The sequence below is a fragment of the Heptranchias perlo genome, chromosome 9 (assembly GCF_035084215.1).
Source record: "Heptranchias perlo isolate sHepPer1 chromosome 9, sHepPer1.hap1, whole genome shotgun sequence".
In the NCBI taxonomy this organism is placed as follows: Eukaryota; Metazoa; Chordata; class Chondrichthyes; order Hexanchiformes; family Hexanchidae; genus Heptranchias; species Heptranchias perlo.
Genome location: NC_090333.1, coordinates 66,773,475 through 66,795,954, shown reverse-complemented (window position 1 = coordinate 66,795,954; position 22,480 = coordinate 66,773,475). Strand labels below are relative to the sequence as shown.

The window sequence follows — 22,480 nt, the reverse complement described above, 5'->3', positions numbered from 1 at the left end:
GGAGGTTACCACTTTGGCGCCCCCAGCACATGCCGGGAGTGCAAAGTCGGGAAATTATCCATCCTGAGCTTATGATTTTCTGTCCAAGGGTTTTATTTTGAATAGATAAAGACAAGGTACACCATGAGATTATCTACCTAATCATGACTATTATCCATATGATTCCATATGGATAATAGTCATGATAACTCAATGACAGGACTAGTATCATGTTTCACTAATAAGGGTGTATTGAAAGAAAGCTTTCCATTTATATAGCACCTTTAATGACATCGGGACATCCCAAAGAGTTCCAAAACCAATGCAGTACTTTTCAAGTATAGTCACTGTTGTAATGTAGGGAACACAATTTGTGCACAGCAAGGTCCCACAAACTGCAACGTGATAATGACCAGATAATCTATTTTAGCGATGTCTGTTGAGGGATAAATGTTGGCCAGGACACAATGACAGAACTCCCCTGCTCTTCTTCGAATAGTGCTATAGCAACCTTTTACGTCCACCTGAGCGGGCAAACAGGGCCTCGATTTAACATCTCATTTGAAAGACGGCATCTCCGACATCACAGCGCTCCCTCAGTATTGCACTGATGTGTCTGCCTGGATTATGTGCTCAAATCTCTGGAGTAGGACTTGAACCACAACCTGCTGACTCAGAGGCGAGAGTGCTAGTACTGAGCCACAGCTGGCAACACTAATGAACCATCTTCAGCTGCTTCATCAATGACCTTCCCTCTATCATAAGGTCAGAAATGGGGATGTTCGCTGATGACTGCACAGTGTTCAGTTCCATTCGCAACCCCTCAAATAATGAAGCAGTCCGAGCCTGCATGCAGCAAGACCTGGACAACATCCAGGCTTGGGCTGATAAGTGGCAAGTAACATTCGCATCAGACAAGTGCCAGGCAATGACCATCTCCAACAAGAGTCCAACCACCTCCCCTTGACATTCAACGGCATTACCATCGCCGAATCCCCCACCATCAACATCCTGGGGGTCACCATTGACCAGAAACTTAACTGGACCAGCCATATAAATACTGTGGCTACAAGAACAGGTCAGAGGCTGGGTATTCTGCGGCGAGTGACTCACCTCCTGACTTCCCAAAGCCTTTCCACCATCTACAAGGCACAAGTCAGGAGTGTGATGGAATACTCTCCACTTGCCTGGACGAGTGCAGCTTCAACAACACTCAAGAAGCTCGACACCATCCAGGACAAAGCAGCCCGCTTGATTGGCACCCCATCCACCACCGGCGCACAGTGGCTGCAGTGTGTGCCGTCCACAGGATGCACTGCAGCAACTCGCTAAGGCTTCTTTGACAGCACCTCCCAAACCCGCGACCTCTACCACCTAGAAGGACAAGAGCAGCAGGCATATGGGAACAACACCACTTCCAAGTCACACACCATCCCGACTTGGAAATATATCGCCGTTCCTTCATCGTTGCTGGGTCAAAATCGTGGAACTAAATCGCCTAACAGCACTGTGGGAGAACCTTCACCACACGGACTACAGTGGTTCAAGAAGGCGGCTCACCACCACCTTCTCAAGGGCAATTAGGGATGGGCAATAAATGCTGGCCTTGCCAGCGACGCCCACATCCCATGAACGAATAAATAGAAACTAAGCCTATTAAATAACACTGAAACAATGGCTGTATTATGCTTAGCAATTGAATTTGGAAGAATAGTTAGTTCTGAGTTGTAACGTTGAATTGATGCAATTTCATGGCATTTTAGAACCTTTGAGATGGTCATCCATAGTGATTATGAGAATGGGTTTACAGTGAAGTACAGGCCAGAAACATGGAATGAATTTTGGGCAAGAGTAATCAGCTGATTAGACCAATATATTGTATTTGACAAAAGCCCAAAGATCAATATAGCATTAGGACTGAAGTGTATCCAACATATTCAATGAGGTCAAAATGTAACGAGGGTAAATGCCAAATTACATTGAGGAACTAGGTGTTAGTTTAACAGATGCAGCAATAGCAAGGAAAGAAAAGCTATAAAATTATAGTCTGTGTAGATCATAATGTATAAAGTACCCTTTATATAGGTATAAACTAGAAGGCAATACGGAAGTTAGGTTACTCGACTTTCAAACTGCACATATATAACACGAGCGCTCGTGGGAATCACATTTCCTTGATTCCTGGCAACAAATGTAGGAGTTGGTGGGGGATGGGGAGGAAGAGAAAGAAGGAAAAAGGAGAAAGAAGACAACTCAGTTCAGAGTCTTGAGGGGAAGAGAGCTTTTTGAAATTCCAATCTAGTTATACCAGGTGGGCTCTCCTACAGGTTGCCAGATTATCAGGACAGCCCCTGTAAAAATGACTGGGGCCTAAATTCAACATCGTTGCCCCTATTTTAGGGGCTTAAAAAGGGCACACCAATAAAAAATTTAGCAGGGCAAACACCTGCACCCAATTTGCACAGACGTTTGGGCCACTGTTACATTGGTCATAGTATTTTTTTAGGCTGCTGCCTGAAATGAGCACCTCTCAATATTGAGATAAGGTTCTTGCACCCATTTCAGACCCAGATTCCTAAAATTTGTTTAGACTAGTCGGAGCTGGCAATGTGCAAGCTCTAACTAGTATTTCCAGATCTTGAGCTGCCTAACCACTGGCCCGTCCTCACTCCCCTCCCTCTCAGAGTTACCTGTGAGCCTCAGCGCTGGCTGAAATTCATTAGGCTCCGACACAGCTCACCTGAATTATCATGATGGGGCCCAAATTCGAATTTAGTTCAGTCCTCAGGTCTCACCGTTCAGGTTCGCCATCGATGCACGCCACCGGCATTGTAGCAGGTTTGGGATGCTAACAAATTTAGGCGCCCCTCTCCCTCCCATAACTATTCCTGCCAAAATTTATAACCATGGCACTAAACAGTGAGGAGAAGGTGAGAAAGGTTCAAGAGTGAAACAGCCCTCAATATATTTTGGGATTGCCAAAAGAAGAACTCTAATTTGTGTCTTGACCCCAATTGATTGCATCAGCTCTTTGCTCAGCCCACCTGCAGATGGGTTATTAGAGCCATCAGTATTCTGTAGGAAAGTTATTAGTTCCTTTTTTCATAAGGACCTCTTCAACACTTGGACATAATTTTGGAATACTTTTTGTTTATTATTGCAACATGTACTATTTCTCTAAATTGCTTTGCATAGATGGTTCACTATAAACCAGGGAATCAGTAAATATTGGCAGATTGCCTCAGTCATTTTAATAAACTAGATCAGAGGTTGCATGGTTATTATGGGAACAACTTACATTGATACAGCATGTTTAATGTAGAAAAAACATCTCAAGGCACTTTACGGAAGCGTAATTGAACGAAAATAGGATGCCAAGCCAAAATGAGGAGATATTAGGAGGGATGATTAATAGCCTGATCAAAGAGTTGGGTTTTAAGAAGTGTCTTAAAGGAGGAGATGGAAGTGGAATGGCAGAGTGGGTTAGGGAGGGAATTCCAGAGATAAATAGTAAATGTTGCAATATTCCAATGTGTTAGAAGAAATAATATTGCCAAACAGCCTTGGCAATATATTTAGGTAGATTTGAAAAGTTTTTTTATTATTTCAAAAACAGCCGGCCTATAATTTAATTTCCACATACATACTAACTAAGTCCATCACACATGGAGAAAGTTACCACTCTGAAGAATGTGGTGCTGAAATTGCCCGAATACATCTGAAGTGACCAAGATATTGAGAAGCAAAGAATGCAATTTTGAAATCCACAAACTGGGAATAAGAAATTGATATTGTGGGACATTAGAACATATGACAGAAGCATCAATGGACTGCAAGATATGTGGGTACTTTCATGGAGACAGTGCAAAACTTGGCTGGTTGAGAAAGAGCTTGTTTTAAAGTATCATCATGGTTATATTTCTGCATAACAAATAGCGATCAAGGAATGGGCCAAAAAGAAGATAAGGGTTAATTATATAGTAAAAAGGATTTGGTGTATAATAGATTATGCTCAATATAGCAGGGGAGTTCAGATGTTTTGAGAAGCGAAGGAAATCACTGACCTTCATCCTTCACAACAGAACTGATCTGATGGAAATTAATTCCCAATAGACAAGAAACCAAGTTATTTTCAAATGTGCAGTCCTATTTAAGAAGCTTTATTGAAAACAAACAGCAGCTCACAGAACAGAAACCAGACATATCGACGCAACCTTTGCAAAGGACTTTGTTTTCTAGGCATACAAATCATTCTGTTTTTGGATTTTTCTTCCCTTTTGTGGTTGGGAGTAAAACATCCAATATTGGAGCTCTGGTGTGGCTTCATCCCCTGGGTGCTGAGCTCTGGCTGAATTTACTAATCAGCATCTCTCACTAAGAGCTTCCAGCTGCCACAGCAACAAGATAAAATATGTATTTGAGTATTTAAAGCAGGGTTGCGGATGGGGGGAGTTGGAGAACAAAGAGAGTAGCCAATGTAGAAACAGGTGCACATGGACACAAACTCATAAGTTAAATAAACATGGGAGCTTTAAAGTGATAAACAATTAAAAAATCGTAAGACAAAATTTAGATTACTAGCTTTTAAATGGTATCTTGCCTACACTATCCAAAAATATATGTTTTTACAGGAATTTAGTACAATTCAGTGTGGGCCAAATTGGGTGGGAGAGAAGGGAGGAAGGAAGGAAGGAAGAAAAGAAAGAAAGAAGGAAGGAAGAACTCTCTGAAGCATTTCCGCCAACAAATTACTTTTGAAATGTAATCACTGTTGTAACGTAAGCAAACTCAGCAGCCAATTTGCACACAGCAAGTTCCCACAAACAGCAATGAGTTAAATTGTCAGATAATCGGTTTTAGTGGCGTTGGCCGAGGGATAAATGTTGGCCAAGACATCAGAAGGACTCCCCTGCTCTTGGGGCCTTGGTTTAATGTCGCATCCGAAAGATAGCAGCTCTGATAATGCAGCACTCAGCAACAACAACTTACATTTATATAGCGCCTTTAACATAGTCAAACGTCCCAAGGTGCTTTAAAGGAGCGTAATGTGGCAAAAATTGACACCATGGCAAAGAAGCAGACATTAGGACATGTAACCAAAAACTTGGTCAAAATGGTAGATTTTAAGGAGCGTCTTAAAGAAGGACAGGTAGAGAGAGAGAACTCTAGAACTTAGGGCCTAGACAGCTGAAGGCATGGCCACCAACGGTAGGGCGAAGGAATTCGGGAATACATGGGAGGAATGCCAAGTTCTCGAAGGGTTGTAGGGCTGGATGAGGTTACAGAGATAAGGAGGGGCGAGGTCATAGTGCCAGCCTAGGTTACATGCTCAAATCCTGAAGTGGGGCTTGAACCTTATAACTTTCATACTCAAGAGTCAAGAGTGTCACCACTGAGCCATGACTGACACCTTGCCTCAGAGGTAGCGTTCTAGCCAGATACCAAGCTGGGAAAACTGGGCACCTACCTAGAACATAGTAGCCACATTATCTACTTGATGGTGTAGTGCATGTTGAAACTACTTGACACTTCACTCTATATTGAAACTAGGCCCCACTTTATTTTTCTATTTTATTTCTCAGAGTGTTTATTTTCTCTCTATTCATTTCTTTGGCAGGATTTTCCACTATGTGATAGTGTTATGGTGCGTGATAGTTCAGTGACTGCCCAAGTTACTGGCTTTCAAGTATGCCAATTCTTCACATGACTGAAAGGATATTAGTATCACATTGTCGTTAGCTCATTTATTTCCAGTGCGGAAGCAGGAATTTGCTTTAAGTATTAGATTTTATTTTATATTCCTTGCATGAGCTATAAATCACTGCAGTGAATTATTATTTTTGATTTGATTGCAATGAATGATGGCCTCAAAGAATGAGTACTGACCATTAGACCAAGAATGGTGCATTTACTGGGTTTATTTCATGAGTATGAGAGACAAACATTCTGTATATGAGCATGTTACTGTATAATTTATTTTATTATTATTTGTTCTTGCGTTATGGGTGATGCTCTGGGACTTTGGTGAACGTCGGATCCAATGGTCTAGCTCCTTAACCAATGATAGAGAAAGAAACAGAGTGAACAACGGAATAGGACTTAAGGTGAATTAGAGTCAAATTAGATACAGAAAGAGAAGTAAAAAGGGAAAGAAAAAGAGTGGATTAAGAGAGAGAGAAAAGCAAGAAAATTTTTTAACATTTAACATTTAAAATTTAAAAAACCTCTAGGAACAATTTAATTCCCGCAGGAATGAGACTCCACAGTTTCAATTGTTTCATTTCTAGGCTGGAGAGGTTAAGTTTCACGTCAGGACCATAAATCACATCATTAACAGAGTCCTTATGATGTGAATTACCAGCCCTAAATATCTGCGGCAAGATTCATTTCTATTTACGGTGCAAATCCAGCAATTTCTTGAAACTCATAGGGAGGTTGACGGCGAGCTCCGGTTTTTGCAAGGCGGACAGCGGAGTGTCCAGCAATTTGTGGCGATTCACAACTCATGGGGCATCTCTACCTCGCCCCAAATTGCCGGGGGGTGTTTCTTACACACTAATTATGATGGGCGCTGTGAAGTCGCCATAATTTTTCCAGCAATTTTTAGCCCATTGTCTTGTGTTGCCAATTTCTGAGGAACTCAACATGAAACCATTCGCTAAACTTATTTAGTATTTAATTATTTTTTTAGAAATCAAGTCACGGTCTGTGCCTCTGAGTATTCAGTCACGAGTCATGCTTTGGTTGATCTGCATGATGGCTTGATTTAATTTCACAGATTAGCTCAGCAAGGAATGGCAGTCCACTGATTCTCCATTGATTTCAAACAGATGTTCTCACAAAGTAGCGGGCTTGTACTGGCTGGGCAATGAGATGTGGTCCCAGTGGCCAGGATACGATGCCTCGACAAAATCACATCTCAGCATATGTTGGTAATATTGACAGCATTCATCTCTTGGGGCATCTCAGGGCTCGACTGAAACTGCTTTGCACATTTGCAAGGAAATACCTATACTTGAATTATTTTATTTCTCATTGGGGTTTATTTTCTTTTTTTGTGAATAATGGGTGAATTGTCCTAAATAGAAGAATTTAAATTAAAAAAATCAAAATGGCAAGTTTGTGCGATTTTGCTGCCGAATGATTTTGTGCATTATGAATTTGATAGAAGGAAAGAAAAGAGAACCAACCAGTCATGACACATCCGTAATAAATGTTTCTGTCACACATCTCAAGTTGATAGATCGTCATTTAAGTGACAAACATTTCATTCTTCCAGCTGTGGAATGTGCAGAACTCTTGAAAAGAATGACCCAATGATCGGGACCTAAAGGTTTTGATAGACACCATTTTATAAAAATACATTGAACTTTTAGAGTCAAGGGGGCAGGCCACAGGCTTGCCCTAAACATCAGGTAAAAGGAGCAAGGCAATACATTACAGTTCAGGTCAGTTTAGGGTTGACTATTATATGTACCCGGGAGGAGGTCCAGAAGAATTTTTATAACTTGAAAAAGAGTAACATGGAAATAAAGGGCATACTCATCTTAGTTTGGAAACACATTTTAAAATGGGAGCAAAATCCAATATTGCTTTCTACCCACCCTACTTATTCACTTCTACTTTTTCATAAACAACTAACATGCAAAAGAAAATATAGCCCATCATTTTTAAATGAGCTTTTCTCTTCCTTCTTTAATTTCCCACTGCGATTCTTATAGTCATTAGATCAATTAGGAAACTATATTTTACAGCATTTTTAATGTGATGGCCATATATTCCTTTGTTCAATAACTTTAATGATAAAGTAGATGTGAAAAAGCAATGCAATATTGATAGAAACCACACACAGATTATTAATCAATGTTTAGCACTAATATGTGGATTCATATTTCACAAAGAATGGATTAATGAACAGTAGTAAAAATTTCAAAGTGCCAGTCTTTGCTTGTTGAAGCCCAGAAATGAGTCATCTGCTGCAATGAGCAATTTTAAATTTATTTAATCTGTTCATTTTAGCTTCTCAACTAAAAACGACACTAAGGATCTGCTTACAGATTCTATCAAAACAGAAATCACCCTGAGAATTAATTGTACAGCTCCAAACAAAAATCTAGGGAGTAGAATTTATTACAAAAGAGCAACAAACTCTTGCAGGTGACAGGAACATAGCAAAAACCTTTCATATGCAACAAAATCTTTGCCCCTGGTTCAAATGAAACGCAGAACACAGTTGTAAACACCAAAGTAGTTCATGATCACACAAGCATGCAGTTGGAAGGTAACTCAGTTCTCTTACAATATGACAATCTGCTGGCAATGTACCCTTTATGTGATGTTCGCCTGATACAGCAGCCTACAGATACAATTCTCTGGCCAAGTAAGGCCTAGATTCTGACCTCTTTATACTCAGTTCAATATCCACATGCTGATTCTAGGAATAGATGGAGAATAAACTTACAAAGTTACAACCTGTTCAGCTTCTTTACCATATTGTCTCTTAGTCAGGTTAGTCTCCGCCATGTTCCAGTATGTTGCTCTCATTTTATATTCTAACTTCTAAATCCTGAGCTGTCAATGAGTACTACCCATCAAAATTGGACTACTTACTTTTTACCCCCCACTACTGATCATGCCTCTAATCTACCCTTGTACTAGTGCATGTGTTAAAATGCGTTATCATGTTGAATTTTTTAGTTGCCCGACAGGTAAATGTTCATGAAATTCCATTTCAGAGATATTATGAATGGGAATGGTAGACTTTGAGCAGCAAACATGCAAAACTAGCATTGCCACCTTTCATGTGCCCTTCAAAATATGACCTACATACTCTGCAAAATCATTCATCTTGGTAGCATGGAACTATGAGATTGTTATGACGAGCAAGTCACAACCTCCACATATCTTTCGATAGAGTGATCTGCCATTATCACTCGCCTCATACCATACTCTTACTTTCCTGTAGTACCAATTCACTTTAGACCTTGATTGTTCTAATCTTATCTTGGCTCCTATCCATCATTTGCTGGCACCAGTGTCTTCATAAACTCAGCTATTTGTCCTTTCTATGATTTGTTCTTTAATTCAGAAACAACAGATATTGTGTAATCCTCTAAAATGATAAACATCATGACGAGGGGTAATTGCCAACAGAAGGAAATTGTTAACAGCTGGGAATGACAAAAACAGTGTTATTGCTTGGGAATGACCAACAGGTGTAATTGACATGAAATAGCATTTTTTATACCCTTGGATTACTATTAACTTACGTAATACTTAATATCGGGACACTTATTAAAGCTGTAACACTCACCATGCACCTTTCCCTGTTCTATATTTAGGAATTAAAGAAACTTCCTTTTTAAAGACTTTTTTCTCATTCTGTTCATTATGAAAAGATTCAAATTCTCACAGCAATGTTCCATTTCAGTAATGCATGGGCTGTACGTTTGCAAACTGGATTCCTACCTTGAAAACCTTCCTAAAACCCACTGTTTTGATCAAGCTTTTGGTCATCTCCCCTAATTCTCGCACCATGGCACATTGTCCATTTCTTAATTCCTTTTATCTATACTTTCTCCTCCCTCTGGAGCACTTTTGGACCTTTCTTTAACATTGCAGCTCCCCTATAAATGCAAATATTTGTTTTTGGACAAACTACAGAGATCAGTGGTGTCAGCACACAAAATAATAACCATCTCCGCATGATTAATAGCTCCTACCAATATATTAGAAAAAATTAGTTACATATAATTACCTATGGAAACTTAAAAGCGTCATGAAACGCCCAAAACATATGCTGTCACTTTGTGTTCTCAAATGTGTTCAAGACACATTAAAAACAGAATTGAAACTGTTACAAGCAAATTATTTCTCCATGCTGCATCTGGTTACAATTAAAAGATTCCTAGGACAGATACAGTAGTGACCATGATGGGACAGATACAGTACAGGCCATCATGGGGAAGATGCCAAATGGACTATCACGGAACAGACACCGTACGGGCCGTCACGGAACAGACACCGTACGGGCCGTCATCAATGCTGGAGTATTGAAAATACTAAATTTTAAAATCCAGTATAATTGACTTTTCATTAAAATAGTTCAGCTGAAAAGATAGACACACTTAATATAGAAACAGAAATTCAAACCTCATTGAAAGGCATAACTCATTGGCACAACACTGAGCCATACATTATTAGAATGTGGGTCAGCGCTCATGATTCTCCACATTTCTAATCCCAGCCTCATTTGGAGATGTGTAGAGCCAAGGAATTTTTTTCATGCACCTCTTTGTGACTGGTTCAAGTGTAATATTAATATACGAGAGAGAGAGAGGGAGAGAGAGAGACGGGGATAGAGAGACTGAAATGGGGAAAGAGGGACAGAAAGCACAGCTGGAGATAGAACAGTAACAATCTTCTGAGCGAGAGAATGATGTGCAGCACAGGGCTTCGTACTCTATGTGGGGGAGAGAAGAAAGAGGAGAGGAAGTCAAATAAATTAAAAACGGTCAGAGAACAAAAGGAAAATGTTAACTTTATGGTGTAATCAAACTTTTGACACTACATGCACTGTCACCCACTGAAAACAGGAACAAAGTTTTGACGGGTTACTCATAATAATTAAATCACCAATAGTTCTACAGTGACACTAAAAGGTAACTATAGTAAAGTTCGTCATCGAGTATTTCGAGGGATGTGAACAGTTTACACATTGAATTGAGTCTTCAAACAGCTATGTCAATAGAAAACGTGCCAATAACTGAGTGAACCAACTTTAATTCCTTCCTATTTGCTTTCTGGCTTCTCCACAAACTCACGGATTGGAAATAGTACGCATCCCCACTCATTTTATCAAAAGGACTATTGTGAGACTGGAGCTCCACATTAATAAACAGAGCAGAGATACATTTTTGCATCAAATGGCCACGTGCAATACTTTCTGCATACTTTATGAGTGATAAATGTGAAATTATACATTCATTCAAATTAGCATACATATCTTGTCAGGGTGTGTTACTCTCCAATAAAAAATGATCTCATAAGACATCCAAAAATGGAGAACAATAAGGCATAAATTTTGACAGGATTTGACATCTTTATGTTTCGATTCAGTTTAAATTTAAATGAGTTGCATGCCTTAATTTTGAATGCATCATGTCTTTTCAAACTAACGTATCTGAAATACAATGCCCACTTTTTCAAAAATTTTAAAAATCATGAAATAAAAGTATAGATTATTCCTGTAGTGTACTAATTACATAATGGGATAGCTTCACTATTTGCCCAATTTCAACATTTACACCTGATAATATTAGGAATAGGGAGAAATTAAATGATCAACATTATTGTTTTTTGTTGTTAAAAAGATGCTGTAAACAAATTGATCTCCAGACTCTGCCTGAACAAACAACTAAAGCTCTATTAACTCATTACAGAACATTGTTTCCTTAAATCCACAAATGAAATTAAAATAATTTAGCATACCTTCTTTTACTTTCCAGTCCAATTCCCACACGTGACCCATGACCTTTCTATTACATATATGCTTTAAATTTGGTCTTTAAGAACACAGGCCTTTGAACTAATTGCCAAATGTTCAACAGTTTCATGGTTAAAACTCCGATAAACTGGGCGTACCCAGGTGAAACTACCAAAGCCCTTTTCCCCTTTGTTTACACCCTACAGTAATGAACCTTACATGCAAATCCACACCTCCAGACATAAAAGCTTAAGGGTTAGAGAAGACTTTCAAACCTACTGGACATTAATTTAATTTATAACCAACATTTCAAGCTGTTGTGTATCAGCTTGGCTCACTGGTAGAAATTTCACCTCTTGCTATTAGGTTGTGTGTTCAAGCACCACTACAGCCTTGAGCACATAATCTAGGCTGGCACTTCAGTGCAGTATGGAGAGAGTGCTGCATTGTTGAAGGAGCTGTCTTTATGTGAGATATTAAACAGATACCTGCCTGCTAACTCAGGTCGATGCAAAAGATTCCATGGCACTATTTGAAGAAGAACAGACAGCTCTCCTGGCGTCCCGGCCAAATTTTTTCTCTCAGCCCATTCCACCGTAGATTATCTGGTTGTTCGTTCATTTGCTGTTTGTGGGATCTGCTTGTGCAGAAATCGGCTGCTGCTTTTGCTTACATAATAACAGTAGCTGCACTTCAACAGTAAAACATTGCCTGTAAAGTGTCTTGGGAGGTCCTGACGATATCAGGTGCTAAAATAGATGCAAGTTCTTTCTTTCTAATTATGAATTTTCCATTTAATACAGGATGAAATGGAAGATGCTCACAGATACATATTATTTCACCCATCTATTTTTAATTCATATAGCAATGAAATTAAGTTGGCAGTGTGTGCCTTAAACTGAGCTTGATTCATGCAACAAGCTATGCATTTTAAAATTTCTTTCAAAATATTTTTTTAAAATCAGTTTTCAAATGTACAAAATTGCTTAGTTTATGAATATGTTCGGACCTACAAGTTCATTTTTAAACCTACAGTATAACTACTAACATGGTGTGGTGGGAGATAGGTGTGGTTAGGATGTACTGCAGGGAACTGCTCACTGGGGAATAGCCATCTCTGAATAGAAGGAAGTGGGGGGGAAAAATCTGAAGTTCCTATCTCCACTATGGCCTGCTTCCTAGTAAGGGAGACAAGAATGATTCAATTCTGATGAAAGGTCATCGACCTGAAACGTTAACTCTGTTTCTCTCTCCACAGATGCTGCCTGACCTGCTGAGTGTTTCCAGTAATTTCAGTATATAGACAAAAATTATTCATACACTGATTGAAAAAACCCCACAAAATTAATTTCTAAATGAATATTGATAAATCAACAACAACTGCATTTATATAGCACCATTAACGTAGCAAAATGTCCCAAGACGCTTTACAGCCAATGAAGTACTTTTGAAGTGTAGTCACTGTTGTAATGCAAGAAATGCGGCAACCAATTTGCCCACAGCAAGGTCCAACAAAGAGCAATGAAATAAATGACCAGATCATCTGTTTTCAGATGTTGGTTGAGAGATAAACGTTAGCCAGGACACAGGTAGAACCCCCCTGCTCTTCTTTGAATAGTGCCTTGGGATCTTTTATGTCCACCTGAGAGGTCAGTCGGGTCCTCGGTTTAACGTCTCATCCAAAAGGCGGCATCTCCGACAGTGCAGCCACCGACAACAGTTGGACAATCTTCTGACTCAGAGACAAGAGTGCTATCACTGAGCCCAGGCTGACAGTGCCGTCCACTTCACTTGATCAGTATGTATTTAATATCATACCATACTTTCAACTTATTTTCTTACAAACTGTCAATCACAGGTGCTGGAAGTTCCCTGCTAATCAATCAGATCTACTAGCACTTTCAGTTCTTGTTACTTAGAATAATAGAATGATATAGCACAGACAAAGGCCATTCAGTCCCTCATGCCTGTGCCGGCTCTTTGAAAGAGCTATCCAATTTGTCCCACTCCTCTGCCCTTTTCTCATAGCCCTGCAAATTTTTCCTCTTCAAGTATTATCCAATTCTCTTTTGAAAGTAACTATTGAATCTGCTTCCACCACCCTTTCGGGCAGTGCATTCCAGATCATAACTATTCGCTGCGTAAAAAAATTTCTCATCTTGCCTCTGGTTCTTTTGCCAATTACCTTAAATCTGTGTCTTTTGGTTACTGACCCTTCTGTCATTTATTTACTCTATCAAAACCCTTCATTATTTTGAGCACCTCTATTAAATCTCCCCTAAACCTTCTCTGCTCTAAGGAAAACAACCCCAGATTATCCAGTCTCTCCGCATAACTGAAGTCTCTCATCCCTGATACCATTCTAGTAAATCTCCTCTGCACCCTTTCCAAGGCCTTGACATCCTTCCTAAAGTGCAGTGCCCAGAATTGGACACAATACCCCAGCTGGGGCCGAACCAGTGATTTATAAAAGGTTTAGCATAACTTCCTGCTTTTGGGCTATATGGGGGTAATTTTAACCCCTAAGAACAGATGGGTTGAGGATGGATGGGAGGTAAAAATAACAGTTTTTTGAAGTGGGACCACAACCCAGCTTGAACATGCCCACTTCTGGGTTTATTTAGTTTATAACGCCTCTCCTCATTCTTCCTACCAAATGCATCACTTGACACTTCTCTGCATTAAATTGCATCTGCCATGTGCCTGCCCATTTTACCAGTTTATCTATATCCTCCTGAAGTCTGTTACTATCTGCCTCACCGTTTACTACATTTCCGAGTTTCGTGCCATCTGCAAACTTTGAAATTATGCCCTGTATTCCCAAGTCCAGGTCACTAATATATATCAAAAAGAGCTGTGGTCCTAATACTGACCCCTGGGGGACACCACTGTATACTTCCCTCCAGTCTGAAAAACAACTGTTCACCACTACTCTCTGCTTTCTATCTCTTAGCTAATTTTGTATCCATGCTGCCACTGTCCCTATAATCCCATGGGCTTCAATTTCACTAACAAGTCTATTAGCTGGTACTTTATCAAATGCCTTTTGAAAGTCCATATACACAACATCAACCGCACTACCTTCAGCCAAGCCTCTCCATTACTTCATCAAAGAAATCAATCAAGTTAGTCAAACACGATTTGCCTTTAATAAATCCATGCTGGCTGTCATGTATTAAACCCATATTTTTCCAAGTGACAATTAATTTTGTCTTGGATTATTGTCTCTAAAAGTTTCCCCACCACCCACGTTAGGCTGACTGACCTGTAGTTGCCGGGTTTATCCCTCTCCCCTTATTTGAACAGGGGTATAACATTTGCATTGTCTTCTGACAATGCTCCCATATCTAAGAAGGATTGGAAGATTGTGGCCAGGGTTTCCACTATCTCCTCCATTACTTCCCTCAGCAACCTGGGATGCATCCCATCTGGACCAGGTGACTTTTCTACTTTGAGCACAGCCAACCTTTTAAGTATCTCCTCTTTAGCTATTTTTATCCTGTCCAATTTCTCTATTACCTCCTCCTTTCCTGTCATATTGGCAGCATCCTCTTCTTTAGTGGAGACAGATGTAAAGTACACATTTAGTACCTCAGCCATCCTCTCTGTCTCCACAAGAAGGTCCCTAATCAGCCCCATCCTTCCTTTGATTACCCTTTTACTATTTTTATGTTTATAAAAGACTTTTATGTTACCTGCTAATTTATTCTCACACTCTCTCTTTGCCCCTCTTATTTCCTTTTTCAGTTCTCCTCTGTACTTTCTGTATTCCGCTTGGTTCTCTGCTGTATTATGAGCCTGACATTTATCATAAGCCCCCTTTTTCTGTTTAATTTAATATCTATATCTTTAGTCATCCGGGGAGCTCTAGCTTTGGATGCCCTTCCTTTCCCCATCATAGGAATTTGTCTAGTCTGTACGTGAACTATCTCCTCTTTGACGGCCTCCCATTGCTCATTTACTGTTTTACCTGCCAATCTTTGATACTAATCCACCTGGGCCAGATCTCCCTTCAACTCACTGAAATTAGCCCTCCTCCATTTGAATATTTTAAATGTAATTGTTCCTTGTCCTTTTCCATAACTATTTTGAACCTAATGTTATTGTGGTCACTGTTTCCCAAATGCTCCCCCACTTAAATATGCTCTACTTGCCCCAGAACCAGATCCAGCACTGTTTCCTTCCTCATTGGGCTGGAAACATACTGATCAAGAAAGTTCTCTTGTACACATTTCAGAAATTGCTCCCCCTCTTTGCCCTTTACCACTGGTATTTTCCCATATTAGGATAATTGAAGTCCACCATTATCACTGCTCTATATTTCTTGCATCTTTCTGAAATTTGCTCCTCTATCTCCTTCCCACTATTTGGAGACCTATAGTATACACCCAGCAGTGTTATAGCTCCTCTATTGTTCCTTAATTCTAACCAAATAGATTCTGTCTTTGAATCCTCAACAACATCATCCCTTTCCAGTGCTGAAACAGTATCTTTGATCAATACTGCCACCCCCCTCCTTTTTTCCATTCCCTATCTTTCCTGAATACCTTGTTGCCAGGAATATTAAGCTCCCAATCAGCCCCTTGTTTGAGTCTGGTCTCCATTATTGCCACTATATCATAGTCCCATGTGGGAATTTGTGCGTGCAGCTCATCAACCTTATTTATTTTGTCTATAATGATTAACAGAAAACCTTACCAATTATTCTCATAATAATCACTCGATGTCTGTACCAGGAAATCTCAGTTGTTCCAGCACAGCAGTTACGGTGGTCTAATTGGATGCTGAGATCGATGTCTTTAGACCATGACATTAAATTTAAAAAGGTAAATTGAAAGTGTTCAGTTCAAATAACATGAATCCAGTATTTAAGTTTGAAATTACAAACAACATAATAAATGGTGGAAGTTTCATACGAAGATTAATACACATAATTTGATTTGAATGATTGAAGCTCTTTTTTCACAAATTGACATATAGTTTCAAAATTAATACATCTGGAATTAATTTCCAAATGTACTAATTGTTAAATTACTATTTGAACAATTGATTTATTACCAGGAGGCAAATTTATGTTTAAATCTCCAAGTGAATGAAATTCTCCATTATATACTGTAACATTGGAAAGGTTCCACGTGACAGAGTCTCACTTGGAATCTGTAAAATGCTGAAAAACCTGGTTTAATGGCTCAAATTCTGCTGGAAAAAAAATTTCAGTTACAGGTAGGAACTAAATTTGTGTTGCACTTAACTTTGGGAGTCACTATTTACACTGCGGACTAGCTGCATGTGATTCAGTCCAGTGCTGCCCCTTCTTCAAAGACTGTTCCCATTATTAGATTTTAACCCCAGCTCTCTGTCCTGAAACTCCCATTTTGATTCCCTTCAGCCCAGATTCTGCTTTCCTCACAGCAGTCATACACAAACCACTTCTCTTGAACCCTTAACTGCCTCAATGTCGCTCGTCTGCCCATCCAACATCAAGTCATGGATGATAACAATTTCCTCCATTTCAAAATTGGAAATAATGAACCCAAGCTCCCAGAGATTAACCCTGTAATCCCAGGTGAAATACTAAGATTTATTTCAATGCAAGAATTTCAATGCTCCTACACTCCCTCCATCAATTAATTTAAAACTGACCCCTGCACCATTGGGAAAAACGTGGTTCATATATGTGAGGGTTTAGTAGATTTTTGCATCATTAACTGTTCCTGACTGACCTCCAACTCTCAACAATATGAGTAGGACAACTAATCTGGGCAAAGAATTGGAAAGTCTAACAGTCCTTGTTCAATGCTTGTTGTGCGATTTCTCAAAAGACTAAGCGAATTTTCAATACAAATTTACGACAAGTCTTTCATTTTTCCAACATTTTCCCATGTGCAGTGAGTTGCTATTATACCTCAATTTATCCTTATACTTCAATATGTCATGTGCTTTTATAGTGTCCAGGTAAATACAAATTTCTAAAATCAAAGATTAGTAATGCAAGTGTTTCAGACTTGAATGCAAAAAACATTTGGCTCCTGAAATTTCACAGAGGGTGACTGTTGCTTCCGTCTAACACTGACCCCGGCCGGAGTTTGTGGGGTTAATGGGCTTCTTTGGCAACTGCCTGTCCCATGTGCCTAGAAAATGGAGCAGTCATCTGCTTAGGGAGTTGCTGAGGCTCCCCCTCCCCTGAACTCCAGTCGTAGTTCTGAGCATATCCTACCCCAACCCCACTGTACCCCTGCCCCCCCCACACCCCCCCACCCCGAGCAAAAAGGCTGATTCAGGCAGTCATTTCTCTTTTTAAAAAAAAAAGTTCTCCTCTTCGGGGGTCCAGACCCAGACCCCAACCAGTGGGGCCCACATGCGCCCTTGAGGAGGACAGTTTGACTCATCTTTCTCAGCATAACAGGATGTTACTGATACACTGGGTCCTCGCCTAGGGCCAGGAGCAGGTACCCCTGTCCTGGCTCCACCCCCCAGCCCATCATCTACTGTGTAAGGGACTGATGGCTTACAAAGAAATAGATAAACTGGAAAAAATGGCAGAGACCCAACATGACTGGGTCGCCCCGATTTCCTTGGGGGTTCCACCGGTTTCCCACCAAAGTTAAAATGTCTGTGCACCCTCCTTTTTTAAGCTCAAGTTTACCACAAACTCTTCGAACTGGAGATTCGAGGTTAAAAAAAAGAGTAACTCCTCAGAGATCCAGTAACTCCTCAGAGATCCAGTAACTCCTCAGAGTCTTTTCTCCTGCAGAATAAATAATTCCAGGTTTTTCAACCTCTCCTCATAGCCCAGGTACATTAGGCTAGGTATCAGTTTGTTATTTTCCACCACTGCTTGGATATCTTTACTCCACTATGGCAACCAGAATTACTCTCTCAGTGTGGCTGTACCAGTGCCTTGTACAAACTCGTTATCTCCTCCTGGGATTTATGCTTCACCCCTCTGGCTACACATCCCAAGATCCAGTTAGCTTTTCTTACTACCTCCACATACTGTGCTGTTGGTTCCATAGAGCTACCCACCAGTACTCTCCTGCACTGCCTAGAACCATTTAGTTAATATTCCCATTGATTACGTCCCTTCCCCAGTATCATTACTTTGCATCGTTTCATATTAAATATCATTTGCCACTCAGCAATCCACCATTCCATCCTATGTAGATCCGTTTGTATTTTGTTTGCCTGTTTCCTATTGTTTGAAACCCTTCTTAATTTAGTGTCTGAAAAAGAGGTGACGAAACACCTGGATATATATGGTATGGTAAGAGGGAGTCAGCATAGATTTATGGGAAGGAGAGCTTGCCAAAAAAAAATTATTGGAGTTGTTTGAGGAAATAATGGACCTTGCTGGCAACAGAAATTCTATCGGTGTGATATATTCCGAGTACTTTTGATATCATGTCACACAAACAATTAGTTCATAAGGTAAGAAGACATGGAACAGGAAGCAAGCTTCTGAGGTGAATTGAAAATTGGTAAACCAGAAAAAGAAGAGGGTGGTTGTGAATGGAATGAATGAACTGTATTGACAATGGCAAGGGGCAACCAGAAATGTGCCACAAGGATCTGTGCTGGGGCCATTGTGTCATCTGCAAACTTCGACAGCATTATGTCTGTCTTCAGCTCCAAATCATTTATAAACACAATAAACAGCAATGGCCCTTTTGGATTTTGAACTGTTTCAGTCAGTTTGCATTTGTTATCTTCCTGGCCTATTTCTCCAACTATGTAATCAGAATGTTAAACAATAATGGTAAAGAATACACAGTACTTTACGTGCACAAAAATAAAAGTTGCCACCTTTCTCCATCCCCACCAAGTTCCAAAACAATCTGGGGTACAGTTCCACCGACATTGGTCACCCTCCGCCACTTCCCTCAAGTAACCATTATTCATATGAGAAGCTAGATAGGGTCAGCCATTGCAACTGAGCCAGATCCCATTCTCGTCTAATATCCATATGCTCAATCTTCCAGCAGAGGTTGCTGCATTGTGCTCAAGAGCAACTTTCCTCTTCCCTAACCCAGAGACGTTGATGTAACTACAGCTCCCCTACTGCTGTCCTGATGAAGACCAGGTAACTCAGCATGGTCCAGGGATTGTAACTGGGACCTTGTTTTCAGCTGTTCATTGCATAACCTTGCTGAACCATTAATGAGCTCTCAAACTTTAACAACCAAAATAATGAATGGCATCACATCATAAGACGGAGAAAGTGGGCTTCCAATTAAACAAAAACTTTTACTGTCCAGTTTGTATTTTGGAAAATTTCTCCACATGGATCTGGCAAAACGTTTGGTCCAAGACTAGTTGGATTTGAGTGCTCAGCAAGAGTATAGTAGGGAAATAAAACGAGCTTGTGAAACTGATCCTACATATGTGGAAATAATATTACCAGAGTACATGCATCACTATTAAACAGCTGTAAAAACAATTGGTAACGTACAATCTCTACAGAAGAACAGTTAATACTTGTAAGCACAATAAGGCAACTGAGAAAAAGTAAATTTGTGCTGAAAAGGTTGTGAATAGATGATACGAGCTAAATGCATGATGATAACAATGCACATTAGTCTGGGGGTGGATGCTAATTCAGAAACTACCCCTTCCATGGTTCCTTCCATGGCAGTGCATGTGAAACCTGCATCTGGACGCATAGGGAGCACTAGAGTCATCAGTGCTGTCGATGATCATCTGGTTATGCCTGCCATGCAGACAGCAAAAAAAAAGTTATATTTTACCACTAAACTTTTTTTTTTCCACATTGCATCAGTTTTCAATACTAATATCTCCTTGAAATGAGGGTTACAAATGAGGTGCTCGCTCTTCATTTTTGTTAGATCTTAATGAGTCACATTTCATCTACATATCTATGTCTTAAAAAAATTAATAAAATTTTCCTAGTTTTAAAAAAACCCACTACAGGTCCACTACAGAACTGTCTCAAAGGATTTACAAAGAAAACTTACCTTTATGATGAAGACTACTTTCGTCAACGTGAACGTCTAGAATATTTTTTTGTCTGTGTGTCTTCACTAATCTGTCTTTGGTCTGAAGTTTCTTAGAATTCCGTACTTTCTCTGTCATGAACTAAGCTGATGTAAGATGCCTCCAAAAAAAAACTAACATTCTGGGCATTCTTGGGAGACAGCCAGAGATCCCAGAATTCCACGAGTAACACAGGCTGTTTCAATTAGAGGTGCTGATTACAACCAATCATGGCAGTTTAGACCCATTTTTCTTGGCCCGAGGGACTATGCCTATTACTGACAACAAGCACTGAATGAACAGCGCTGTTAATCCACAGGTCGTACAGGAGGTCTTCTTTCTGTTATACAATTATAACTTGTTCAAAAAAAAACTGACAGCAAAAGGGGAAGGAAATGAGACTGCGATGTCAGCATTACAGTCCCAAATTTGGATTTGGGCAGATTTTGGAATTAACCAGAACATTTCTGACCTCCCCCTCTCCCAGAATACATCTGCTGAAAGCAAGTACAGAATCTAATGTACTTGTATTTTGAAAACAAAATTCTTCTGTCCATTGCTAAACTGCAATGTCTACTGTTTGAACAAAATCTGTCAATGATTTATTTTCACCTCTGTTGAGTAGGTGGTCGTTATATTGAAGAATCAAAAATTACCTCACTTACAATGCATTAAGTTACATCGAAACCACAGCACAGAAACAGGCTATTCAGCCCGACTGGTCTATGCCGGCGTTTATGCTCCACACGAGCCTCCTTCCTCCCTACTTCATTTCACGCTATCAGCTTACTCTTCAATTCCTTTCTCCCTCGTGCTTTTCTAGCTTCCCCTTAAATGCATCCATGCTATTCGCCTCAACTACTCCTTGGCCAGGATTTTGACCCGGAACCGGGAAGGGGGCGGGGCGGAGCGTGGGGGGTCGAATTGCGGATAGGAAACCTAGAGGTACGGGCTTCCCGGACGTCCTTACAATTTTGAGGTAAGGATATCTTTTTTTTGGTCGGCTTCCCGTCCGACAGGCTGGTCTGATTGACAGGCTGGTCTCAGTCGGATGGGAGCAGATCAAGGAAGAGGACGTCTTCAGGTAAGTCTTAGATTGTATGGATGGGGGGGGGTTGCATGGATGGGCCATCGGTGAGCATGGGGGTCACATGGGGTCAGTCATCGGTGGGGGAGGGGGTGAGGAATTCAGTCATCGGAAGTCAGTCACCAGGAAGTCAGTCATGGGCATGGTGGTGGGGGGATCAGTTATCAGGGTTGGGGGGGTCAGTCATCGGAGGTCAGTCACCGGGGGGGGGGATCAATCGTGGGGTGGGGGGAGAAATCGAGGTCATGGGGGGGGTGAACAGGTGTCAGTCACCGAGGGGTGGGGGGTGGGGTCGGCATCAAGGGTAATCGTGGGTGTCCGCAATCATTAGGGGGGTCCGCGATCGTTGGGGGAGCGTCACGATCGTTGTGGGGGGGGGTTGCTGCAGGTAGGCTGGTTGGGTCTGGGGGAAGCACTCCTGCTCCTTCGGGCCCACAAGCTGTGCCAGAAAGGCACTTACCTGCAGTTTCGGGCCTTCTCGCCTGCTCTTATGCAGTGTGAAGGAGAAGGCCCGGGAATTCTGGCCCCCAGAGGTTGCAATCACAAAACCTTTCAAAATGGAGGCCTGCAGCCTCCTTGAAAGGTTTTAGTGACCAACCCGACCCCTGAGAGCGGGTTGGTTGCCCGCTCCTCGTCCTGCGCTGGTGAAAACCAGAAATGGGCGGGTTTGAAATTGTTACAATTTTCAATGCTCCCCCACCCGCAACCCACCCATTTTTCCCAGTTAAAATCCTGCCCCTTGTGGTAGCGAGTTCCATATGCAATTAAAAAAAACACTAAAATCGAAGCTTCTGAGAGAAAAGATTGCAACAGAAACCATAGAGGGGATTTTAACTCTACCCACCTGGTGGGAACCAGGCGGCCAGTTAAAATCAGCCAGGAGACTTACCCCCCCCGACATCCCAATCTGTTCCTGCTATCTTCTGTTTTAATCTAAG

The 22,480-nt window shown here is 40.7% G+C and overlaps 1 protein-coding gene across 1 annotated transcript in view; it reads right to left on the bottom strand.

Moving 5' to 3' along the window:
• Nucleotides 1-20,744, bottom strand: part of ddr2a (discoidin domain receptor tyrosine kinase 2a) — a 166,120-nt gene extending 145,376 nt beyond the window's left edge. The window contains exon 1 of the mRNA XM_067990681.1: nt 20,437-20,744. The gene's annotated coding sequence lies outside the window, so the exon portion shown is untranslated. The remainder of the gene's footprint in view (nt 1-20,436) is intronic.
• Nucleotides 20,745-22,480: the final 1,736 nt, after the last annotated feature.